The sequence below is a fragment of the Leuciscus leuciscus genome (genome assembly GCF_965113295.1).
Source record: "Leuciscus leuciscus genome assembly, chromosome: 13".
NCBI classification, from domain to species: Eukaryota; Metazoa; Chordata; class Actinopteri; order Cypriniformes; family Leuciscidae; genus Leuciscus; species Leuciscus leuciscus.
The window spans coordinates 4,310,515-4,319,035 of record NC_138737.1 but is presented as its reverse complement, the minus strand read 5'-3'; the positions used below and the strand labels follow the sequence as shown (position 1 = coordinate 4,319,035).

The 8,521-nt window shown below is 36.7% G+C and overlaps 1 long non-coding RNA gene across 1 annotated transcript; it reads left to right on the top strand.

Moving 5' to 3' along the window:
• The first annotated feature begins 4,157 nt into the window (after positions 1–4,157).
• LOC309512488 lies at positions 4,158–7,423 on the top strand. Its single transcript, XR_014211053.1, has 5 exons — positions 4,158–5,364; positions 5,890–6,052; positions 6,237–6,301; positions 6,468–6,562; positions 6,931–7,423. It is a non-coding gene; the product is annotated as an uncharacterized lncRNA (long non-coding RNA).
• The last annotated feature ends 1,098 nt before the right edge of the window (positions 7,424–8,521 follow it).

The following is an 8,521-nucleotide window of genomic DNA, read 5'->3' as shown; positions in this document are numbered from 1 at the left end:
AAATGGGTTATAACAACCCACCATTTTTTTAGAGTGCAATTTAAGTAATTTTGTACATTTTCCACCCATTTTTATTTTGTTGTTTGGATTTTCACTACAACACATGCCATATTTGATTTGAAATTGAGCATGAATGACATTTGAAGGCTTCAGTGGAGGAGAATATTTGTAGTTTCATGGCACCGTATGGTGCTTTTTTTTTTTTTTTTGTCATTTGTGGAGCTTGGCTTTCCTTATTCCTATTAAGAAAAATATGACATTATAGCTGGACATTATGCAATATTTCATCTTTTTTCTACAGAAGTACGAAAGTCAAAAGGGTTTAAAACAACATAAGGGCAAGTACACTCAGGATTTTCGTAGTGATGCATGGCATAGAAAAAAACTAATTTGGTTCCCCAAAGAACCTTTCAGTGAAAAGTTATTTTTTCTTAGTGTGAAGAATAATCTGAAGAACTTTTTTTTTTTTTTTTGTAATGGAAAATGTTCCAGATGTTAAAGGTTCTTCATAAAACCGCATGGATGCCTTTTTTCAAGAGTGAATGAATGAATTTTCATGTCATTCAAATGTTAATTTAAACAGACTATTCCTTTCCAAAACTGTTGAACAGTCAGGAACCAAATGAATAGATTCACAAAATACTCAATTACTGCTCTATAAGACTAAATTGCTACAGAACTATATAACCTGGTTCCTTCAAGCTAATTACTTGCCATTATTTCATAAGGAAAGGTCTGGATCAGCTATCCATAGCAGTTTACTGATGATCAGCAGGGAATAAATGCCAAGATGTCAGACATTTCAGGCCCTGAGTCCAAAATCGTCTCTCTAATTTACACTCGCAGCAGTGCCAGGTCTGGCAGGACCAAATTATTGTCCCAGCAGGTGCAAACTGGCATATCTGATTGAGCGCAGACAGATATACGGCATGGCACAATAGAACCGTGATCCAAATCCAGCCCTTAAAGTCCGCAGCATGAAATGTATTATGTGAATTGTAGCATGCCTTAACTTTGTTTGCAATTGCTCGGTTCATACTTCGCTGAACATTCGTTTTGCATTCATGATTTTAAAGAACTGAACGTAGCAGTCCAGTGGAACATTTTCTCGCATGAGATATCAATTTTAGACGAAATCTGGGCAAATTAAATCTGACGTTTGCGGGTTTTCCTAACCAGCAGCGTGCTGGCAGAGCTGGCAGAGTAATCACAACACATTTGCCCGTTTGGTGGAAGTTGTTGTTGTTGTTATGAAGCCGTTGTGACAGCGGGGACATCTAAAGATGAATGACCTGTTTAGACAGGGACGTTTTACAGGCTGGAATCATCTCCATGATTGAGTAATGATTAATGGTCATCCACTTTGTAAAAGATCAATCATTGTCTGTCCGCTCGTTGACGGCCACTGATGGGAAACTCTCTTGGAGATGGCATTTGTGCAATAGCTCTGGGAACCTGAAATCAATATCAGCTTTCAGGAGGCACACTGTGTCCTGAGTTATTTGATAACTTTCCAATTAAACAGGTTTTTGTAGAGCGTGTAAGTGATTAACTGGGAAGCTCTTCTCTATTTCATGTATTTAAATGGAAAAATCCATAGATTGTATTCTTGCTCACGTCACACTGAAACCAGCATTGCTGGTGAAGCACGAAAGAAAATATGTTGTTGAGTAGGAAATTGAGTGCTGTTAAAATACAGTAATTACATGAGGTACAGTATACCTGTCAAATGTCCGGACCCCTACTGATTCTTTTTTATTTATTTTTTATTTGTCATATTATAATTATGTGTATATGTTCAGAAGTAAAATTTTAGGCAAGGCAAGTTTATTTATATAGCACATTTCATACACAATGGAAATTCAAAGTGCTTTACATAGAATAAATTAAAATAATAAAAAGAAATAAGAACAGTTTAGAAAAATAAAATAAAATACAGTACAGTACAGCACAAACAGTCGGACGAACAGCGGCACAGTGCTCATTCAGTAAATGCATAGCTAAACAGAAGTGTTTTGAGTCTGGATTTGAATGTGACCACTGTAGGAGCACATCTGATCTCTTCTGGAAGCTGGTTCCAGCATAATAGCTAAAAGCGGACTCGCCATGTTTAGAGTGAACCCTTGGTATTTCTAGCTGATATGATCCTAATGATCTGAGTGATCTGTTGGGTTTATATTCAGTGAGCATATCTGCAATGTATTGAGGTCCTAGGCCATTGAATGATTTATATACCAGTAATAATACTTTAAAATCAATCCTAAATCTAACTGGCAGCCAGTGTAAAGACCTGAGGACTGGTGTGATATGTTCATATTTTCTGGTTCTGCTCAGAATCCTGGCGGCAGCGTTCTGTATGAGCTGCAACTGTCTTTTTGGGAAGGCCAGTGAGGAGTCCATTACAATAATCCACCCTGCTGGTGATGAAAGCATGCACAAGTTTCTCTAAGTCTTGTCTGGAAACAAAGCATCTAATTCTTGCAATATTTTTCAGATGATAGTATGCTGATTTAGTTATTGCTTTGACATGACTACTGAAACTAAGGTCTGACTCTAGTGTCACACCAAGATTCCTGACTTGATGTTTAGTTGTTTGACCCCTAGAGAGAAGGTATGCGTTCACCTTGAGAACTTCATCTTTGTTTCCAAACGCAATGACTTCAGTTTTGTCTTTGTTTAATTGAAGAAAGTTTTGGCACATCCAACTGTTGACTTCATCAATGCATCCGCACAGGGAGTCAATGGTGCTGTAATCGTTGGGCGATAGGGCTAAGTACAGCTGTGTGTCGTTTGCATAGCTGTGGTAAGAGATTTGGTTCTTTCTCATTATTTGGCTCATTGGGAGCATATACAGGTTGAACAGGAGTGGCGCAAGAATTGAGCCTTGAGGGACTCCGCATGTCATGGATGTCCACTCAGACTTATAGTCTCCTATACTCACATAATAACCTCTCCCATCTAAGTATGACCTGAACCATTTTAGGACTATCCCAGAAAGCCCCACCCAGTTTTCCAGCCTGTCAAGAAGTAATGTATATTGTGATCGACAGTGTCAAATGCAGCACTGAGGTCGAGTTGTACCAGCACTGATAATTTGCCTGAATCAGTATTTAAGCGAATATCGTTTATTATCTTTATTGAGCGCTGTCTCTGTGCTGTGGTGCGGTCGGAAACCAGATTGAAAATTGTCAAAGTATCCATTCGAGCTTAAGAATTTGTTCAGCTGGTTGAAGACAACTTTTTTCAATGATCTTGCCTATGAAAGGAAGATTTGAGATCGGTCTATAGTTGCTTAATATGGTCTTATCCAGATTGCTCTTTTTCAGGAGGGGCTTGACAACTGCAGTTTTCAGGGAGTTTGGAAAACTCCCAGAGAGAAGTGAGGCATTTACCACTTCTAGAAGATCTGCTTCTAAACTGTTTAACACACTTTTGAAAAAAGATGTGGGAAGTGTGTCAAGGGCGCATGTTGATGTTTTAAGGTGCTGTACGGTTTCTTCCAAAAAATTTGCCATCAATTTCTTTGAAATCAGACAAAGTTACTACTTTCTCAGGTGGTTTGATCTGTCTGACCCCAGTGCAACTCAAGGATGTGCTGATCACCTTTCTGATATTATTGATTTTCTCAGAGAAGAAAGAAGCAAACTCACTGCACTTGCTGTTTGAGAGCATTTCACTGGGAATCTTGCTTGGGGGGGTTGTCAGTCTCTCTACAGTAGCAAAAAGAGTGCGTGTGTTGTTTAAATTGCAGTTTATAATATTTGAGAAGAAAGTCTGTCTAGCTTTGCCTAGTTCCATATTGAAAGCATGAAGGCTGTCTTTGTTCATTTTATTCATATTTATACACATATACACTATCACTCTAAATACTGGGGTCTGTGTGATTTTGTAATGTTTTTGAAAGAAGTTTCTTCCCAGCTGGCATTCGACTGACCTTAAACGTTTAAATGTGGTTGAAATAATGTCAGTTTATGAAAAAACATTAATTCAACGTCAAAACAACGTTGAACACCAAATGGTTGAAATGGTGTTGTTAACTCACTATGGATTCAACATAGAAATATAAATAAAATTTGAGTTGTACGTCAAATCAACATTATTTTTACAACCATGACTTTTAAACATTTTGTTGAAATATATCAGTAGAAAAATTACGTTGTTCCAACATCCAAACAATGCTGATCAATTAACTGTTGAAAAAGTGTTGATGCATGAATAATGATACAACGTTGAAAGATCAACTCTGAATTAAACGTTTGTTAAGTAACATTAATTCAACGTCAAAACAACGTTGAACACTAAATGGTTGAAGTGGTGTTGTTAACTCACTACGGATTCAACATAGAAATAAAAATAAATTTTTGAGTTGTACGTCAAATCAACATTATTTTTTACAACCATGACTTTTAAACATTTTGTTGAAATATATCAGTAGAAAAATAACATTCCAACATCCAAACAATGCTGATCAATTAACTGTTGAAAAAGTGTTGATGCATGAATAATGATACAACGTTGAAAGATCAACTCTGAATTAAATGTTTGTTGAGTAGTGATAAAAGCGCTTTCTAACCTTACATCTTTTTCTTTTTTTTTTTTTTTTGCATAACACATTTGTTACAATTTGCCGAAAAAAGAAATTGATCTTGTAATACAAAAATCATTTAGATACAATTCACGTTTTCATAAGGAATAAAAAATAAAATAAAAATAAATACACATCAGCCAATAGAGAATTGAGACGCTTTCTACATCTCCCGGCGTACTTTGAGAGCAACTCCAGTCTGATTGATCATTTTGGAATATCGTTCAATACAAGAGATTGATTGGAGGACGGCGGTTGTCCATCACACAACTGTGATTCTATTGGCTCTGACGGTTCCAGACAACACCCGATTGCGCATGCGCGCCGCGAAGTGGGTCTGTGTCGTCATCGTCAGGGAGATTCTGACCTGGACCGGTTCGGAATGAATTTGGGGGTAACAGCTCAAACGGTAAGCAAAGTTTTTAAATAAATATTGTGTGTGCCTGACTCTGGCCCATATATTAATACGTATTGTGTTAATTAATATTGTGTGTATGAGCAGAGACTAGTTTAACCGCGAACCGCCGTTGTGTGCTAGCTAACCGCCAACCGCCGTTCTCTCTCTGTGTGTGTGTGCGTGTGCGTGTGTGTGTGTGTGTGTGTGTGCAGACTATTTTAACCGCGAACCGCTAGTGTTAGGGATTTCTCTGTTGGTCGAACACGGCACATTGACATACTTTCCATCCACAAATTTTAAAAATAAGTTGGAGATTTCACATTCTTCTTCCTTCTCTTTTCCAGAGATTTGGAAGAAAACGACTTGAAAGTCTCCTTCAACGGTGAGTTGTCCTCATACCTAACCCAACCATCTATTTGAATCTGAAAGTAATTTAACCCTTAAAACAAAAACAAAAATCATTTACATTTTTGTAAAATTTAAATACAAGTTGATGTGGGAGATATTATTTAAAAAATGATGAGCATGATTCTTCAAACTAACCTGATTTTTTCACATGAGCACATGTAACACATGTAAGGTTTTTTGATTTATTATGATTACAAGCAAAAATAAAAAAAAAATTGCTCCACTGGCAGATTTTTCTATTTATTTTGTGAAAATTTGCATGAAACAAGACGAACATTGTCTAAATACAAGGTACTTTTTAGATGTCTTATTTTAAGTGTATGAGATTTATTTTGAACAGAAAATAGATATTTGACTAGAAATATCATAAATATTCTTGGTAAAATTTAGTTTTTGCAGTGCATTTTTATTGGGCAAATGAAAAAACTTGGATTTTGTGGTGTAGAGCGTACTCAATGCATTATAAAAATAATAATCAATCGCTTCTTTTTTTGGCTAGAATTCCAGAAGAGAGTTCTTCAGCTCCTTGTCGAAATCAAGGATACAATTCATGTTGCCTTTCATCTGCTGGAACAAGTTATGAAGTGAAGCCAGCAAACACTGAAGAAGAGCTTGAAGCTTTAGAGAATCGCTTGGAGGACAAGAATGAGGGAGCAGAACTGGTAAGTTTTACATAATTAATCTTGTAAAGTGCTGGCAAAGTTTCATTATGACAATTGGCTTGTTCACTTTGGTGATCACTACAAACTCCTCGTCCCATCATGTGCCTGCTTTGTGGAGGTCTGGACTCTACTGACCACTTTTTCTGGTTATATTTTTTAATTTCTTGTTTCTTGTTCTTTTCAGAGTAAACATCTGAAGACGTTGGGAGGCGTTGATGCTGCAGACCATGTGAAGAAGTCAATGACTGCGTAAGTAACTTTATGTTCCTTTTTTGCATTAGTTTACAGTGATGTTCACTGTCATATACTGTCATGCACTCCCCCCACACACCCACTTACTCGCTCTCTGCTACATTTTCATAATGAACTTGATTGCAATATAATATTCTAATATAAATCTGTTTTACCATGGCAGAACTATGACAAATAAAATGATGGCCATAATGAGCCTCAGAGGAAGAAGTGGGAAGGTTGCCTTCATGAAGACCCGTCTCTACAAGATAATCTGTGGTGAGTTTGCTTTAACATAGTAGTTTTGTAACAGTGTTTTAAATAATTGAATATAGTAAGCAGAATAATAATTCATAAGAAAAGAAGAAATCATTTTAGTTGGAGGACTCTACAGAGCATGCTCTAATATTATATATAATACTCCATTCTGGGCTCTAGACTAACTTCTCTACTGGCAGCACTGGTTACTACCAACTGCCTTTTGTTGCTTGCCCAAGCACATGATTATCAATGACCTTGCACATTGATAAATACTAATTTATATACTTGAAACATTGGCAATTCCACAAAAGTTGATATTTGCAAAATATTTTAATTTGAGAGGTTAACGTTTGCTAATACTGATCTGTTTTTTCCCCCCTCATCAGACGCTGTCTTGAGCTCATTTGATACAACTACAACAAAAGTAGACGAATACATGGCCAAATACTTGAAATATGCACCAGAGAGGATAGGTGGTGGTAGCAGAAAGAAGTAACGAGAAGGGAAGATTTAACCAGCCGTGTTCAATGTTGCCCAATGTTTGGGCCGTTTTTCTAAGGGTTAAAGTTCGACATGTGTAAAATGATGTTGTGTGAAATGTTGGCACACTTGCAGCCATGCAATAAAGCATGTTTCTTACGTCAGTGAAATGTCTTTATTAATCTTCTTCCTGGTCTTGCTTTGACCAATTGGCTTCTTCCTAGCTGACTGTGCGTGTCCGCAAACTTAGTGTTTATGTATCCATTTCAAGGTGTTTGGTGTTATTGTTGAACACATCAATACTTTAGTGAAAACAGTTTAACAAAATAAACTATGTTGAAAAGCAGGACTTTATAGTGACGTTGAAATTTCAACGTTGATTGAATTTGCAAAATCTAAACCAAAATCAATATTGATTCAATGTTGGCGAATTCACGTTGGAATGACGTTGCTATTTCAACGTTGATTAGATTTGCAAAATCTAAACCAAAATCAATATTGATTCAATGTTGGCGAATTCACCTATGTTGAGAAACGTGATGTTGGAATGACGTTGCTATTTCAACGTTGATTAGATTGACGTTGGAATGACGTTGCTATTTCAACGTTGATTAGATTTGCAAAATCTAAACAAAATCCAACAGTTATCCAACACTGACACCTGACGTTGATTCAACGCTGACTCTACGTTAAAATGCCAGCTACTAACCAAGGCTGATAAAAAATACAGTTAAAACAATAATATATATGATTTAAAACATTTGAATGGTACATTAATATTTATTACTATTTTATGTAGGAGAAACCAAGGCTAGTTGTCATACTATGGCATTGCACAATATAACCGTCAGTGAATAACATACTTCAGTGAATAAAAGTTTTGAACGCACGCACGCACGCACGCACGCACGCACGCACGCACGCACGCACGCACGCACGCACGCACGCACGCACGCACGCACGCACGCACGCACGCACACACGCACACACGCACACACACACACACACACACACACACACACACACACACACGCGCATAAAAAAGCTATCAAGCTTTTTGATAGGGTACATTGTCACACAATATGGAGAAAATTATCATAATGTAAATTTGCCATTAAGCAGGTTATTGTAGTTTTTTTCTGCATAATATAGACAGTAAAATAGTATTCATATTGGAAAATGTGCAAAATAACAATGATTTTTTTTGTTGTTTTGTTTTTAATTGTCCTTATATTCAAAGGATATAGATATAAAAGCCTTTAATCAAACTACATGTTTATGAGCACAGCCAAGCACTTTTAATGTCTTGTTTCAAGATATAATTATTAGCATTTATTTATTTTTTAAAGAAAACTACTGGAATATTTAATAATTGGCTTTCCTGAAGCTCAAACAGTAGAGCATGGCACTAGCAATGCCAAGGTCATGGGTTCGATTCCCAGGGAAAGCCAGAACTGATAAAAACGTGTATCTTGAATGCAATGTAAGTCGCTTTGG